At 43.2% G+C, this 18707-nt stretch overlaps 1 long non-coding RNA gene across 1 annotated transcript; it reads left to right on the plus strand.

The window, feature by feature from the left end:
* Positions 1–1300: 1300 nt before the first annotated feature.
* On the plus strand, positions 1301–18215 carry LOC132820399 (uncharacterized). Its single transcript, XR_009645193.1, has 3 exons — positions 1301–1447; positions 10755–10807; positions 17918–18215. It is a non-coding gene; the product is annotated as an uncharacterized LOC132820399 (long non-coding RNA).
* The last annotated feature ends 492 nt before the right edge of the window (positions 18216–18707 follow it).

An 18707-nucleotide genomic window follows, 5' to 3' on the forward strand; every position in this document is an offset into this window, starting at 1 on the left:
CAGACCTCACTTTTTACTCGAAGTAGGGGTAGAGCCAAGTACAATTACAAACTTCAAAAGATATTTTGGGAAAGTACATAAATTGGAAAGGGTTAGAGGGATGTGGTCCAAATGTAGGCAAAGTTTAATTTGGGAAACCTGGTCAATATGGATGAGTTGTACCAAAGAGTCTGTTTCAGTGCTGAATGACCCTATGACTATGATTCTTTGACTTACAGCCCATCTATCCATCCACCAACCCAAATCACCAGAATGCTGATTTTCTGCCTTCCTTTCCTATTCACCCCTTTATGAAAATACTCCATCTATGACACATACTGGACTCTTCAGTGGAAACTCATCTGTAAAAAGGCGCCCAACCTTCCATCCCAAAACATTGAAAAGGAAGTTGACACATGGGAATTGTTTCCAGTTGAGATTACAACAGACTATGCACTTTGTTTTATCATTGTTATTGGGTGTTGCTGATAAGCCTGGCATTGATTGTCCTATTGCTGGGTCATTTTAGACGACATTTAAAAGTCAACCACATTGCTGCATGTCTGGAGTCACATGTCTGCAGATTTAGTGAACCAGATTGGTTTTTATGGGTTACCTGGTCACCATTAAGCTAACTTTTAATTCCAGATTTTCAGTGATGGGTGTAATTTGAACCAATGTCCCCAGCATCTTTGTTTGGGGTTCTGGGTTACTCACCTATTAATATTATCACTGCCTTCCCAGACCCATGCACCAGCTACTGTTTTATCACAGACAATGTGTGGCCTGACCAGTGTTCTTTAAAGAGATCTCTGGCAGTTGTCCTAACCATGCCCTGAAAAAAAATTTAGCAAGTTTTCTGGAGTTAAGAACAGCCTTTACTATTGAATTCTAGGTTAATTTGACTACAAAGCAGACAGATTTCCAATAACATTTAAAAACAAAACTGTTGTATTAGCAATCACTGAGCACTAAGAGTTAATTGATTGTTTAAAATGTGGCATGAACTTGAAAATTGCTCATGATAGTAGCTGAAAACATTGGGCAGATGCCTCCAATATACTGTTAACTTTTGATCTGTTTGAAGGAATATATAGTGGAAACTCGATTGTCAGGACGTGATGGGCGGCACTATTTTTTCGGACAATTGATTATTCGGAAAATCGATTAAATGCCTTTCCTCTGGGGCTCGGAGTTTTAAAATCTGCTCCCTATTCAGGAGACTTCAGCACGTAGCGCGCGAGACCCCGCCCCCAACCCTGCCCCCCTCTCGTTCCCCCCCCCCATCCAACACTGCGCCCCCAACCCGGTCCAAACCTAGCCCCGCTCCCACCCCGGTCCAACTACACCCCCCTAACACAATCCAACCCGCTCCCCCGGCACAAAGCGCGCAAGGCCCCGTCCAACCCCGGCCTCTCTCTGGGGCATCTGAACTACACACCAACAAGACTGCTGCTGCCTTTGTGGGGTAAGTCTCCCAATAGTGCACAGATGCACACAGACACACACACAAACACAACTTTTTACTGCAACGTTTTGACAGGTTCTATGTTTGCCCTGTACAGGACAATGTTGGAGAGATTATTCCTGGGAAGTGAGGTGGAGGGTTAGCGTACACTCCTCTGTAGAACTCCGGGGAAAGTGTGGTCGGAGAGAGAGGGCGGTTGGTCAGTCTTTTGGAAACCATGCCTGTTTAATCACTGTAAACAAAGGACACGAACACTGCTGGAAACAGTAATGTTTCTATCGGGACCTCGAGTTCTCCTTAAGATAATCTGATTTTCAGATAATTGGAATTCTGATAGTCGAGTTTCTTCTGTAAACTGAAAATCTTGATATAACTCATGGTAGAACAGTCATAGGATAAGGAACAGTTGGGATAATTACACTTAAATGAACATTTCTGTTTGGGAAGTATCTTCCATTGGGAGGAGCAGGAAATAAAAAACAGAATGGGTATCATTTATTATCAAACATACCATGTGACTCTTAGGGATCATATAGAAACTTCAAAAAGGGCTGATCTTCCCAAATTAACTTACTAATATACACAAAGATTCAATGAAATACAAGTAGATGTGGAGCTAGTAATCTCCCATCAGCAGGTTGGAGGGTGACAGTATGTTGTTGGTCAGGCTTGTAAGGTACAGTGTGTGTTCTGCCCTCCTGCTCAGCTTTGACTTGTCTCCAGAAGTGATGGAGACATGAGTAGCTCAGCCACACTTGAGGCCATTGAATTACCTGTTCATGGCCACCTAAGTGCCTCATCCTGCTCCTGCTGCTATCTTGCCTGGAGTTTCTTTTATTCTCTTGTGGGATTTAGGCATCACTGGCTGCCCAGCATTTACTGCCTACACCCAGAAGGTGGTTATGAGGTGCCTTCTTGAACCACTGAAATCCATGTGTTGTAGGTAGATCCACAATACTGTTGTGGAGGGAATTCCAGGATTTTGACCCAGTGACACAGAAGCAAACACAATATATGGGAAGGTATTGGACTGTTAACCTAGAGAGGAAAAGGGTGGTGTTGGAAAGCACAGCAGGTCAGGCAGCATCCGAGGAGCAGAAGAATCGTGTTTCGAGCATAAGCACTTCATCGGGAATTTCAATATATTTGACTCTGACTCCCAACATCTGCAGTCCTTACTTTCTCCCTTTAATTCAGAGACCCAGATAATGAATTGGGATTGGAATCCCACCACGCAAGATCATGGAATTTGAATTCAATTTTTTAAAAACCTGGAAATAAAGATGACCATGATTCCATTATCGATTGTTGGCAAAACCCATCTAGTCTACCTTTGTCCTTTAGAAAAGGAAACTGCCATCCTTACCCAGTCAGACATAAACCCGACTCCAGACCCACAGCAATGTGGTTGACTGCCCTCTGGACAATAAATGCTGCCTAGCTAGCGATGCCCTTGCCGTGTGAATGAATAAATAAAAAAAGTTTATATTTCCGAGTTGAAATAGTGAGTGGCTTGGAGGGGAACTTGCAGGTGGTGGTGTTCCTATTTTTCTGCTGCCCTTGTTGTTCTAGATGAAAGTGGTTGGGAGTTTGGAACATGCTTACAAAGAAGGATCTCAGGCAAATTTCTGCAGTGCTTCTTACAGAGAATACACACTGCTGTGATCTCGTGTTGGTGGTGGAGGAAGTGGATTCCTGTGAATGCAGTGAATCAAGTCGGCTGCTCTGTCGTGGATAGTGTCAAGGTTCTTGAGTGTTTTTAGTGTTACACCATTCCAAGCACATGGGGAGTATTCCATCACACTCCTGACTTGCACTTTGTAGATAGGTTTTGGGGAGGCAGGAGGTGAGAATTACTCACTGCAGTATTCCCAGCCTCAATGTGGGAAACATGGTGCTTTCCCTGTGTAGACTGTGGTCAGGCAAGAGGGGTGGGCGTATAGAGTGGAGCCAACTTTGCATATCCATGTACCCATTGGAGGGATCACCCCTCAAGATTATACCCCTCCTTCACCCTTGGCACTGGCCCCAATCATCTATCTCCACTAATTGAGGTTTGCCAACCAAGTTTCAGCAATACCCGAAAATTATATCAGTCCAGCCTCCAGAATCTCCTTTTCTCTGGCTGGACAGGCTGTAGTCTCACCCCTCAATCTTGGTATTGCTGAGGCTACAGAGTGATTGGTTAATCAGATTCCTAAAGTGAGACGTCCCTTCCAGATTGGGGCAGCAGTCTATCCCTGAGGCAATTAACACCCCACGGAGTACAAAACCGGTCTTATTGTGGAAAGATTCTTAACTGATCTTTAGGTGGAACATGGCACCATATAAATTTCAGCCCATTGAATGTGCATCTGACAATCTCCATTTTTCCAAAATGAAGCAGGGTTTCATCATAGAAGATTGTTCAAGTAACACCACGACTGAAACTTCCATCCTTTGAAGAAGTGATACTTCAAAGTCATATTGTCAGGTTTAAAACAGTATCAATCACAGTTTCTAAAGATTATTGTTTCATGCAGTCAGAAAAGTCTTCTCAACTCTCAAATCTTTGTAATTAAAAAATGCTTTTTAAAAAGACATGGGATATTAATACATTTTCATTAAGCCTTTCTGATTTTATTTTTGCCTTACACCTGGGGCTGTCTATGACATGGGTATGTGTCCATTAGTGAGTAGATTTTGATGTGAACTCATTTCAGTTTCAATAGCTGGAAGGCAGTAATTTATATCAGTGCAATATTTCTCACCTGCCACAAACTATTTTGACTCTTTGTTTTCATCAATGTACACAGGCCAAAGAGCTGGCATTCTTTTCTGGGTAATTTATGCACTAAAGTAGGTATTCAAGGTGGGACCTTCGTCTGTAATTCCTGGTGACTCGACTGTTTGACGTAAAGAGGTTAAGCAACTGTTAATGGTAGACACCTCCAAGGATGATGAAGGTTTTTGTAACTAATTAATTCGACTTCTAACAAATATTAAAGAGACTACACAGAAGCTTTCTGGGTTGCTGTGCAATTACTTGCTTACTTACCAAACAGTAGCCAGATGAACAATGCCAAAGAAGTTATTGTTAAGGATTGTGATCACTGTTTACTTTTCAAAGAAGATCAACTGACCCCACTGTGTTCAAAAAGGAGTGTTGGTCCACATCAGCCATCTTTCTGAGACACTTTGCTGAGTTTTCACTAACACTCTATCAACATTTATTCTTGAAATTCTCCAAGGATTTTATTGAAAGATAATTATGGTAGTGGTATCTACTGAAAAATTTATAGGAATCTCCAGCAAAAAAGGGAACATTTATTCATTGTGTTATTGCTTACAGTCCACTGCAATTGGGCACATTTGTCCATATGACTATTCGTTGTCTCCTATATGACTGCTTCTAGACGTTTCAGAGATATGAAGACTGAAAGGTTATAGGTTTCAATTGGACAAAAACCCATTGTTGCTTTATCAATGTTGACAAAGCCACCAGTTGGGTGGATGCCTGGAGTGGGTCTCATTTTATTAACAATTGTTGGGATATTGTCCTTAGTTTGAGAAGCCTTGCATCTGCCTCCATGTTATACCTAGTGAAGCATCATAGCATTTTCCTGTGGTTCACCAGGGACCTGTCTCAGAAGAGAGAATTCAAGAAGAATAGAAATGTTTGACACATAACTGCTTAATTAATAGTATCTGCATTATCCTATAATTGTTTGGCAGTATATTTAGTAAAAGACTCACTTATTATTTGGAGACTTGCATTATCATGAGTGCGTAATGGATGACCCTGGATTTGTTTACCATGGAATGAATATATAATTTGGTTATGCATTTGTTATCTATATCCTACTGTCATTTTCTCACTGCAGCTTTTTGTACTAAACATTAATGATGCTGCTGAATATGATTATATTCAAAGGATAAAATTGATAAATAATATAAGATAAATTTTGTTCCTATGCAACAAATGTTAATTTCCATCCAAGTGCTTTTGTGTCTTTATGAATGTGTTTTTAGTGTCTGGACGTGCCTTTGGCAAAGGTGAAACTTGAGAGAAATTTCCTTTGACACCTTTTGGATCAGAAATGATGAAGGCTTACAACAGAAGCCTGAGGCCCAAGGCTTGCTTGAAATTGGGACTTGAGCCTTATCAGAAGTTCCATTGTGATGAGAGTGTCTCCTTTACCATGAGACGTAATTGTAGAATTTGGACCATTCGAGCTCATTGGGTACAACTGAATGGGAGCAGGATATAAGTCGAGGATGGTGATCAATGATAGGCCTCTGGTAGCCTGGGTTGTCCCAGATCCCCATGAAAATAAGTTCAAAAGAAAACAAATACTCGGCCATTGACAATGTCAATAGTTCTTTTTAAAGACCTCTGGTTCGGGCACAGGAAAACCCTAACGACCAATAGGATCACACTTCCTTTTTGTTTCTGAGCAAACTTAGATCATTCATTAACAGTGCTCAGCCTCCTCACTGTAGCACACGTACAAGGCCAGATACTTGTTTAAACACCTACTGTGGACGCTGGAGACAATATAACAGTATTTCATGTGCCACTGCAATGCAGGATACATCTTTTTGCACCCATTTCTCAAATAATGCTTTATCTTGAGTTTTGAACCAATTCTGCCACTTGTATATGGAGTATTCTGGGATGTTGGTGTCCACAGATTCATTGTCCCTGAGGCTACTGGCTGCTTCTCTCTAATCAAATGTCTTCAATTCATCGGGTATGATTTCCCTGACCTGGAGTAAGTGAGAAAGATGGCTAGAATGGGAAACGATGGTGTGAGTACACCCAAAAGAGAAATTCATCACCTTCTCACCAACTCATTAATTAGTTCAAAACTTTCTTGACTTAGCACCAGTTAACATCCTTAACTGACCAACCAATGGCCACTTATGGGTCTCATCTTGCCACATCCCTGATTACATGCCTCCCCTATGGGCAAAATGAGTTCCTGGCAGGTTAGGAGGAGGCCTCCAAAGCCCTAATCCTGGGGCAGTCAGAGTTTGAATGATGGGACAAGGAGCTATCCTCTATAATACACCACTTACCTTTCCTTCCGATATCCCAACTCCCCATATTGTGAGGAACACACATTAACTACTTGGGGTGTCCAACTCTGAGAAGTAGGCCTTTACTGGCAGACTTTAGGAGCTAGAAGCAGTCTGTCAGCCAATCAAAAGCTGCCAGTTCCTGATTGGTCAGCAACTTCAATATCAAGGTAAAAACCAAAAGAATTGTGGCTGCTGGAAATCAGAAGCAAAAACAGAAGTTGCTGGAAAAGCTCGGCAAGTCCAACAGCATCTATGAAGAGAAATCAGAGTTAACATTTCAGGTCAACATTTCTCTTCACAGATGCTGCCAGACCTGCTGAACCTTTCCAGCAATGTCTGTTTTGGTTCCTGATTTCCAGCATTCGTAGGCTTTTATTTAATATTTGACTTACTGCCACATCTCTTCTGGGCATGCCCACCTTGAAGAAGTTTTGTTTGTCTTTCTGACAGGATTTTCATTCCAACTTTTCTCTTGTCCACCTTTATTAATTTCACTATTACTCGCAGGGTGTTTGACGAGGTATTTGCTAAAACTCGTTTCCACAGCCACATCACATTCCACAGGGACTGCCTCTGCCTCACAGTTCTGATTTAACATTGATTTCTCTCCATAGATGCTGTTAGACCTGCTGAACATTTCCAACAGTTTCTGTCTTTATTGCCAATATGTAGCTCTCTGATTCGCCAAGAAACCTACCAAAGCAAATTAGTCAATCCTTAATAAACTGAATCATGTGTGGTACAGCAGCACACCTTGGGAGTGGAGATGGCATATTATTCAGCACTAAAAACACTGGCCAACCCCTCTCTCACCATCCCCACTCACACCTTAAAAACAGGAAATGTCCAATCCTTGTATCCTGTAATTTTCCTTTACAGTCGGTTCTGCTATATCGTGTTTCTTCAACACAAATTGGCTTTAACTTGATTGAAGAAATTAGAACGTTACTTGTAAAATGTGAACCCTTCATACCTCTATTAGCTATAATGTAATTCCAGCCCCATTAGTTTAAATGGTGCTGCAATTGCATGATTTTCTTCTAATGTGCGATCACACAAGAATGGAACTGTCGCGTTATATCAGAACTGACAGTATTTACCACTTTACATCTTTAGTTCTTAAATGCAGCCCACTAATGTAGTCTCTAGGGCCTCTGCTTTCACAGGCTCATTCCAGACTGCTTCTTCTTTCTTGCTGATATCAGTATCACACCATCAGTTACAGTGTCAAGATTTACAGGAATCTCATTATATCGCAAACAAAAAAAATGAGCAAAATAAAAGCTAGTTTGGTTGATCTCGTGACCTTGAGTCACTGTAGAGAGACCTCACTATTCCATGAGCTGTCACACATGTATAAAGGAGCCCTTGAAATCACCAAGGTTGTGATGTTCCCTGCTGAAGAAAGGTCATGGGACTTGAAATATTAACTTTGTTTCCCTCTTTACAGATGCTTCTAGACTCACTGAATATCTCCAGCATCCATTGTAGTTTGCTTTTCATTAAGGTGATAATATTGCCTGACATTGACCAGTATCTAGGATAAAAAAATTCACATCAAGTTTAATCAAGAATGCAATAAAGAAAACATGCTTACTATAAACAAACTTACCCTTTAACGAATGTCAACTCAAGATTATCCCAATTCATATTCAAAACACAAAACATATGTAGTCTTCACACCCCTAGATTTATTCCCCTTTTTCATTTGTTTCATCTGAACTGTTTTAAGGTATAAACTCTCATGTTCTAAATGAATGGTTAAAACTAAATCAATCACTAAAATTATTCCTGAAATTTGTCTACACCAGCTGTACTGCAGTAATTTTCTGCATATTATCCAGTTCAGCACTGTGAACTAATCTAAATTTCAGGTTTATCAGAGTCATACTTGGCACAATGGAAAATGTTGTGTTTTTAGCCTTCTCATCTCCAGGACATCTCTGCAGGAGTTCCTCAGGGTAGTGGCCTAGGCCCAACCATCTTCAGCTGTTTTATTAACAACATTCCCTCTATGATTAGGTCAGAAGTGGGAACGTTCACTGATAATTGTAAAATATTTGTATCAAGACCCTAGACATGTTCTGAGCTTTGGTAATGAGTGGAAGCTAACAATCACACTGCACAAGTGCCAGGCAATGACCATGAATAAAAATGAATCTATCCATTGCCCCATGATGTTAACAGGAATCTCACATGATCAACACCCTGGGTGTTACTATGGATCAGAAACTGAACTGGGCCAGTTGTACACATGTGGCTACAAGAGAAAGTCAGAAACCAGGAATTCTGTGGCAAATAATTCACGTCCTGACTCTCCAAAGCCTGGGGTAAAAAATTAGGTCTGCAGATGCTGGAGATCACAGCTGAAAATGTGTTGCTGGTTAAAGCACAGCAGGTCAGGCAGCATCCAAGCCTGAACCATCTACAAAGGCACAAATCAGGAGTGTGATGGCAGCTGCAGCAACACACAGAAGGCTTGACACCATCCAGGATAAGACAACTACTTGATTGGCACCCTATCCTTCACCTTCAACTTTCACTCCCTATACCACTGATGCACTGGATTGGCTGCGTGTACCACCTACAAGATGTGACAACTCAATAAGACTCCCTCAACAGCACTTAGACGGGCAGGACAGTGAATTGCATAGAAACACCATCACTTGCATGTTCCTTTCCAAATCAAACACCATCCTGACTTGGAAATATATTGCTGGCCCCTCATCAGCATTGGATCAAAATTTTTGAACACCCTTTCTCATGGCTTTCTCCGTGTCCTGACACCACAAGGTCAGTCAGTAATATTTTAAGAAAACCACACTCTATCACCTCTTCCAAGGTGACTAGGCCTAGGCCATAAATGCCTATGACCCATGAACAAAGAATGAAAAGGCTGTGTAATCAATTTAAGATGACTAATGTAAAGATTTATATGCCAACCAGCAACCACCTCTCACCCCACCCCCTGATAAATGTGTCAAATTGTGTAAATATTTACTTACTTGTCCAATGTCCAACTTCAATTAACTATAAAAACCTATATTTCCAATTTACTTCTGTTCATTTAGACATACAAAGATTGTCACTTGTTGGTTCAAACAGGAACTAGAAAAGTGGTTACATTTCATTTAGAATGATGCCAATGAACATAGCTGGTGGAAAATCTCAAATCTTGGACTGTTTTAGCCGCAGTGAATACAATGACGTATTGGATTTGTTATTGAGAGATGGTGAAGAGTGACAGAGAATACAATAAATGAACTCAATTTCAGGAAAGCTGATTGTAAAACCGTAAGTTAAAATAAGACCAATGAGGAATGAAGTGCCACAGGGGAGATGGCTAAGCACAAAATAAAAAATGCTTTCAGGCATATGGCAGTGACTCTGCAAATTAAAGATATATTATCTGGGAACAAAAGGTTAATAATAAGACCTAGTGCGAAGGAATCTTTAAGAGGATTAGACTGCAATCATGTTCACTTTTTTTTATATTCTTTCATGGGCTGTGTCACTGGCAATGCTAACATTTTTACTCTTCTCTTATTGCTGTTGAGAACTTGGCAGCTGGTCAACTTGTTGAAATGCTGCAGTCTATTTCATGATACACTCTACTACACCCAGAGGACCATTAAGTAGGGACTTCCTGGATTTTGACCCTGTTACCAGAGAGCAATGACAATGCAGTTTCAAATCAGGATGGTATGTGGCTTGGAGTAGAATTTGCAAATGGTGATGCCCGCATGCATTTACTGCCCTTGTCTTCCTGGGTGGTAGAGTTTGCAGGATGAAAAAGTGCTGCCAGCAGAGCTTGGTTGAGTTGCTGCCATGTATCTGGTAGATGGTAGGTACTACTGTCACCATGTGTCATTGGCGAAGGGAGTGAATGTTGAAGGTGGTGGGTAAAATATTCAAACAGGATGTTTTCCCTCAATGCTGTTTCATTTTTTGTGTGTTTTTGGAACTGCACAAGTACAGGCAAGTAGAGAGTATTCCATTGTATATTGACTTCTGTCTTGAGATTGAAAAGCCTGACCTTCATCCCCCTACATTCCTGGATCAATAAATTCAACATGCATTGTGACATTGAATACTCCGTCCGCCACCTCCACCTTACTTTTTCTACCAAGGCTCCTGCCCATCTTCAGACGACCCCTTCTCCTGCCTCCAACACACCCCATCCACCTGGACACCCAGTGCTGGTCTGTTACCTGTCCTCGATCTCTTTATTTTTGTTTTTCAGCGGCAGCAGCAACTCGAAGGGCGGGAGCTTGGACCAGGGGACTGCCGGGAGCAGTGAGTCACTGATTTGAACCTTTAAAAACTTAGCTCGAGTGCGGGACTCCTCCATTTTTGTTTTTCAGCGGCAGCAGCAACTTGAAGGGTGGGAGCTTGGACCAGGGTCTGCCAGGAGCAGTGAGTCACTGATTTGAGCTTTTAAATTCAAAATCAGAGAGCAGAGGTTTCTGGGAAAGGAGGGACTTCTTTTTTTGATTTCCATTCAGCTATACAAGTCGGTGTTTTCTAAATCCGAGACCCTATCTTTGTAGGGCTTCCCACCCAACCACCTCCTCTAACCTTAAAGACCAGGGACACATCAGATAAGCGTCTCCTTTTCAATTTGTGATAAAGGGACGAGCAGGGATGGCAGTGCAGGGAGAGCAATGTTCCTCCTGTATGATGTTTGAGGTGAGGGATGCCATTGGTGTCCCATCCAAGTACATCTGGAGGAAGTGCACTCAACTCTCACTCCTCCAAGACCGTGTTAGGGAACTGGAGCAGGAGCTGGATGAACTTAGGATCATTCGGGAGGCAGAGGCTGTGATAGATATGAGTTCAGGGAAATAGTTACTCCTAGGCATGAAGAAAGCTGAGTGACTGTTTAAAAGGGGAGAAAACAGTCAGTGGAGGGATCCCCTGTGGTCGTTCCCCTGAAAAACACGTTTTGGATACTATTGAGGAGGATGACTTACCAGGGGCAAGCAGTGGGGCCCAGGTCTCTGGCACAGAGCCTGTCCCTGTTGCACAGAAGGGAAGGAAGGAAAGGAGGAGAGTGTTAGTCATTGGGGACTCAATAGTTAGAGGCTGAGATAGAAGGTTTGTTGGGAATGAACGAGACTCACGGATGATGTGTTGCCTGCCAGGTGCCAGGGTCCGTGATGTCTCGCATTGTATCTTTGGGGTCCTGAAGGGAGAGGGTGACCAGCCTCAAGACGTGGGTCCATGTAGGTATCAATGACATAGGTAGAAATAGGGCTAGGGATGTAAGGCAGGATTTCAGGGAACTAGTGTGGAAGCTGAGAGCTAGAACAAACAGAATTGTTATTTCTGGTTTGTTACCTGTGCCACATGATAGTGAGGCAAGGAATGGGGAGAGATACCAGCTGAACACATGGCTGCAAGTATGGTACAGGAGAGAGGGTTTCAGGTACTTGGATAATTGGAGCTCATTCTGGGGACCTTTACAAACAGTCTTCATTTGAACCAGTGGGGTACTAATATCTTGGGTGGGAAATTTGCTTGTGCTATTTGGGTGGGTTTAAATTAGGTCATTAAGGGGATGGGAACCTGAGGTGTAGTTGCAGTGCAGAGGGGATGAGAGTAGGGAGGACAGGGACAGGATTTCAGGTTCACAGGAATGTGCTGGCAGGCAGCAAGCTGGTTTGAAGTGTGTCTACTTCAACGCCAGAAGAATCCGAAATAAGGTGAGCTTGCAGCATGGATAGGTACCTGGGACTTCAATGTTGTGGCCATTTCGGAGACATGGATAGAGCAGAGTAAGGAATGGATTTTGCAGGTTCCAGGGTATAGATTAAGAACAGGCAAGATGATAAAAGAGGGGAGGTGTGGCCTTGTTAGTTAAAGATGGTATAACGGTGGCTGAAAAAGTTGTTGATAAGGAATTGCCGATTGAGGTAGTGTGGGCTGAGAGGAGAGGTCACACTGCTTGGAGTTTTTTATCGGCCGCCTCAGATTTCCAGGGAGGTGGAAGAGAGGATTGGCAAAATTATTCTAGGCAGGAGTGAAAGGAACAGGGTGGTCATTATGGGGGACTTTAACTTCCCCAACATTGACTGGAAATGCAATAACTCTACTACGTCGGATGGATCAGTTTTTTTCCAATGTGTACAGGAGGGTTTCCTGACATAGCATGTCAAAGGGCCAACAAGAGGGGAGGCCTCACTGGATCTGGTGCTTGGTAATGAACCAGGCCAAGTGTTAGATTTAGTTGTAGCACTTTGGAGAGAGTAACCATAATTCAGTTACGTTTAGTTTAGCGATGGAAAGGGATAGGCACATGCCGCAGGTCAAGAGTTACCAATGGGGCAAGGGCAATTATAATGCGATTAGGCAAGAATTAGGATGCATAGAATGGGGTAGCAAAATGCAGGGGATGTAAAGAATGGAAATGTGGAGCTGGTTTAAGGAACAGATATTGTGTGTCCTTGATAGGTATGTCCCTGTCAGGCAGGGAGGAGGCGATAAGGTGAGGGAATGTGGTTTACAACAGAAATTGCATCTCTTGTTACAAAGAAGAAGGAGGCTTATGCGTTGATGGAGCAAGATGGTTCAGATGAGGTGATGGAGAGTTACAGATCAGCTAGGAAGGATTTAAAGAGAGAGTTAAGAAGAGCAAAGAGAGGACACAAGCAGTCTTTTGCAAATAGAATAAAGGAGAACCCTAAAAGTTTCTATAGGTGTGTGAGGAATAAGAGGATGACTAGGGTAGGAATAGGGCCAGTCAAAGAAAGAAGTGGGAACTTGAAGGAGGACCCTGTAGAGATCAGAGAGGTGCTAAACAAATATTTCTTATTGGTTTTCACTCAGGAAAAGGAGAATATTGTAGAGGAGAAGAATGAGCTACGAGATATTAGACAAGAAAGGATTGAGATTAGTTACGAACAGGTGTTATTAATTCTAGAAGGAGTGAAAGTAGGCAAGTCCCCTGGGCCAGATGGGAGCTATCTGAGGATTCTCTGGGAAGCTAGGGAGGAGACAGCAGAGCCTTTGGCTTTGATACTTGAGTCATCATTGTCTACAGATTATGTACTAGACGACTGGAGGATTGCAAATGTTGTGCCTTGTTCAAGAAGGGTAGTAGAGATGACCCAGGTAATTATAGATGAGTGAGCCTTACTTCTTTTGTAGGAAAGGTTTTGGAAAGGATTATAAGAGATGAGATTTATAATCATCCAGCAAGCAACAATTTGATTTCAGATAGTCAACATAGTTTCGTCAAGGGCAGGTCATGTCTCACAAATCTCGCTGAGTTTTTTGAGAAGGTGACCAAACATGTAGATGAAGGTAGAGCAGTTAACGTGATATACTTGCACTTCAGTAAAGCCATTGATAGGGTTCCACATGGTAGGCTATTGGAGATAATGCAGAGGCATAGGATTGAGGGTAATTTAGCAGTTTAGATTAGAAACTGGCTTTCTGAAAGAAGGCAGCGAGTGGTGGTTGATGGAAAATATTCAGCCTAGAGTCTGTTTTGGGACAACCACTGTTTGTCATTTTTTGTAAATGACTTAGATGCAGTAATAGGTGGATGGATAAATAAATTTGCAGATGACACTAAAGTCGGTGGTGTAGTGGACAGTTTGGAAGAATGTTACAGATTGCAGGGAGACTTAGATAAACTGCAGAATTGGGCTGCGAGGTGGCAAATGGAATTCAATGCAGATAACTGTGAGGTGATGCACTTTGGGAAGAATAACAGGAATGCAGAGTACTGGGTCAATGGAAAGATTCTTGATAGTGGGGATGTGCAGAGGGATCTTGGACTCCATGTACATAGATCCCTGAAAGTTGCCACCCAGGTTGATAGTGCTGTTAAGTGTGTTAGGTTTCAATTGTTGTGCGATTGAGTTCCGGAGCCACAATATTATGCTGCAACTATACAAATGTTACTGCGGCCACCGTTGAAATATTGTGTACTGTTCTGGTTGCCATACTTCGGGAAGGATGTGGAAGCATTGGAAAAGGTGCAGAGGAGATTTACAAGGATGTTGCCTGATCTGGAGGGAAGACCTTATGAGGAAAGGCTGAGAGACTTGGGTCTGTTCTTATTGCAAAGAAGGTTAAGGGGAGATTTGATAGAGACATACAAGATGATCAGAGAATTAGATAGGGTAGACAGTGAGAGTATTTTTCTTAGGATGATGATGTTAGCTTGTAAGAGGGGGCATAACTACAAATTGAGGGGTGATAGATTTAAGACAAATGTCAAAGGCAGATTCTTTACTCAGAGAGTGGTAAGGGCATGGAATGCCCTGCCTACCAATGTAGTTAACTCAGACACACTAGAGGCATTTAAACAATCCTTGAATGAGCACATGGATGATGATGGGATAGTGTAGGGGGATGAGCAGAGAATAGTTCATGGGTCAGTGCAACACCAAGGGCCAAAGGGCCTGTTCATGCTGTATTGTTCTATTTTCTATGTTCTATGTTCTATTTCAAACTGTCACCGGGACATTGACCACTCCAACCTGTCCAGCCCACTCACCCACTCCAACCTCACACCCTCGCAAGCGCAGCCCTCCATTCCTTCTGCTCCAACTCCAACCTCACCATCAAACCAGCAGTCAAGGGGGGTGCAGTGGTGGTTTGGCGCACTGACCTCTAAACAGCTGAAGCCAGGTGCCAACTCAAAGCCACGTCCTCTTTCTGCCCCCTCAACCAAAACCTCACCTCCCATCACCAAACCATCATCGCCTAGACAATCCACAATCTCATCACTTCAGGGGATCTCCTACCCACAGCTTCCAACCTCATAGTTCAGGGATCCCACTCCGCCTGGTTCTACCTCCTACCCAAGATCCACATACCTGACTACCCGGCCGACCCATCATTTGAGGGATCAACTCCTGCCCGACTGAACTCATCTCCAAGTACCTTGATACTGTCCTATCCCCCCTGGTCCAGGAACTTCCCACATACGTTCAGGACACCATCCGCACTCCCCACCTCCTCCAAGACTTTTGTTCCCCTGGGCCCCAGTGCCTCATCTTCACCATGGACATCCAGTTCCTATACACCTCTATCCACCATGACCAGGGCCTCCAAGGCCTCTGTTTCCTCCTCTCCCGGTGTCTCTACCTTCCACTGACACTCTCATTCATTTGGCTGAACTGGTCCTCACCCTCAATAATTTCTCCCTTGAATCCTCCCACTTTCTCCAGCCAATAGGGGTAGCCATGGGCACCCACATGGATCCCAGCTGTGCCTGCCTCTTTGTTGGATATGTTACATCAGCATCATTCCCCACCTTTTCCTACGCTACATTGATGACTGCATTGGCGCCACCCCGTGCTCCCACAAGGAGGTCGAACAATTCATCAACTTCACCAACAAGTTCCACCCCAACCTTAAATTCACCTGGACCATCTCTGACACCTCCCTCCCCTTCCTGGACCTCTCCATCTCCATCCGCGAGGACCGACTCAACACTGACATCTTCTACAAACCCACCGACTCCCACAGCTACCTGGACTCACCTCTTCCCACACTGCCTCCTGCAAAAACGCTATCCCTTATTCCCAATTCCTCTACCGCATCTGCTCACAGGAGGACAGGTTCCACCACAGAACACACAGATGACCTCCTTCTTTAAAGACCGCAATTTCTCCTCTCACATAGTTGATAATGCCCTCCAGCGCATCTCATCCACTTCCTCCACCTTCGCCCTCGAACCCCAGCACTCCAGCCACAACAACGACAGAACTCCCCTGGTCCTCATCTTCCACTCCACCAAAATCCGTATACATTGCACCATTCGCTGCCATTTCTCCCACCTACAAACTGACCCCATCACCAGAGATATACTTCCCCCCACCCTTATCTGCATTCTGTAAAAGCCATGCCCTCTGTGGCTCCCTTGTCAGGTCCACACTCCCCACCAACCCACTCTCCCCTCCTGGCACCTTCCCCTGCCACGCAGGAATTGCAACACCTCCGCCCACACCTCCACCCTCCCCCCTGTCCCCGCACCTCTGTTCAAGGCCCCAAAGCAGCCTTCCACATCATTCATAGATTTACCTGCATTTCCACACATGACATTTACTGTATCCGTTGCTCCCGATTCGGTCTCCTCTAGATTGGGGAGATAGGACACCTACTTGCAGAGTGCTTCAGAGAACATCTCTGGGACACCCATACCCACCAACACCACAGCCCCGTGGCTGAACACTTTAATTCCCCCTCCCACCCACCAAGGACATGCAGGTCCTGGGCCTCGTCCATTGTCACTCCCTCACCAACTGACACCTGGAGGAAGAATGCCTCATCTTCTACCTCGGAACACTTCAACCCCAGGGCATCAATGTGGATTTCACCAGTTTCCTCATTTCGCCTCTCCCCACCTTACCCCAATTCTAACCTTCCAACTCGGCACCACCCTCATGACCTGTCCTCCCTTTTCATCTTCTTTCCCACCTATCTGCTCCACCCTTCCCTCTGATCTATCACCATTATTCCCACCTCCATCTACCTATCGCACTCTCAACTACTTTCCCCCAGCCCCCCCTCTCCCATTATTCCCTCCAACTCCGAGGCTCCCAGCCTCATTCCTGATGAAGGGCGTTTGCTCCTCGGATGCTGCCTGACCTGCTGTGCTTTTCCAGAACCACACCCTTGACCTTGTGATTGATAGACATATTTGATAAGACATGAAGTGAATTACTTGTCACAGAATATTCAGCATCTGATTCACTCTTTAGGTACAGGATTTATGTAGCTCGTCCAGAAACTTTCAGTTCAATAGTAACTCCCAGTATGTTGGTGGTGGGTTTGTCAATAATGGCAATCCTGTTGACTGTCAAGGAACAATGTGCAGGTTCTCTTTTGCTAGATGTAGTTAGGTAAACTCAGACCTCCCTATTATACGTCTGCGAGATTTTCTCTGAATCTATCAAAGGGGCTCACAACTCTTACTTAAAATAAATGCAAGGTATTGTGGATGCTGGAAATTTGAAATAAAAACAGAAAATGCTAGAGGAACACAACAAGTCTGTAGCATCTGTGAAGAGAGAAACAAAGCTAACATTTTGAGTCTGATGTGATTGTTTGGAACTGAAGGGGACTGGGAAATGATGGGATTTTTGCTGGTGACAAAAGGGGAAGAGAAGCGCATGGGACAGATGCTGATGCTGCCCTGAATAAAATACGAAGGTGGGTGAACAAGATATGCAATGAGCAACACTGGTCATTCTATCTTTGATCTGAAAGTCTAAGAATCTGATTCTTTTTGCTTAGACAAACATGAGACAATCTCATAAAAGTGGATCGTCCCTTAAGGAAATTCTGACAAGATTTGAAACATCTTTGTAATGTTTACGAGAGGTGTTTTAGAACCAGGAATAATGCATTTTCTTTCTTCTGAGATTATATAATCCTCTCTTCCAGTATTCATCCCGAACCTCTTGCTCCCTGGACGTGCTGCACTAAAGAGGCAGTGAGACTTCCTGGAGACCACAAATGCTACCTCCTGACCAGTTGCCAGGAGACACATAACTACAGCCTTATGTTGATTCCTTTCCTGAACAGCAGCCTATAATGCCTCTGCAAACCAACAGCTGAAGCTACAAACTCAGTCAAATAAGAGATTAACATTGCACTTCCCAGGAAGATTGCAAGGCACCACCTGAATAAAACATTTTAGTGTCCAGATGCTGCGATATGTTACAGAGGTGATAAACAGGACTTGCTGTATTGTTCTAACCAAAGAACTGAAAAATAAACACTTTCAATTTGCAGCTTCATTATCCATCAATTGTTATATTATATGGGTTGTTTAAATTCACAGGATATGTATGTGCTAATTTTTATTTAAAGAAGACTTTCATTCAGATTTCACAGAACTTCTCAACATTTTTTAAAAATACCCCATTTCCTTCAAAAGAAACACTGGACCTGCAATGACCTAATTGGGATAAGCCTTTTTGTCTGTCAGATATAATAGGATTAGGGCAGCAAGACTATAATATACATCTTCCAGCTTGCTAGCTTTAACATCCTTTTGTATCATTTTTCTTTGAATGTTTTGTTTTTCCATAATCAATAATAAACATCTTTTAACATAAAAGTGAACAAATGCTGGAAATCTGGAATAAAATAGGAATGATACAGCAGGGTAAATTATAACACATCCAAATTGTTAAGTGTGGAGGAAGCACTTAATGCTCCATTTTACTCC

Source organism: Hemiscyllium ocellatum, chromosome 1 (genome assembly GCF_020745735.1).
Source record: "Hemiscyllium ocellatum isolate sHemOce1 chromosome 1, sHemOce1.pat.X.cur, whole genome shotgun sequence".
Lineage (NCBI taxonomy): Eukaryota > Metazoa > Chordata > Chondrichthyes > Orectolobiformes > Hemiscylliidae > Hemiscyllium > Hemiscyllium ocellatum.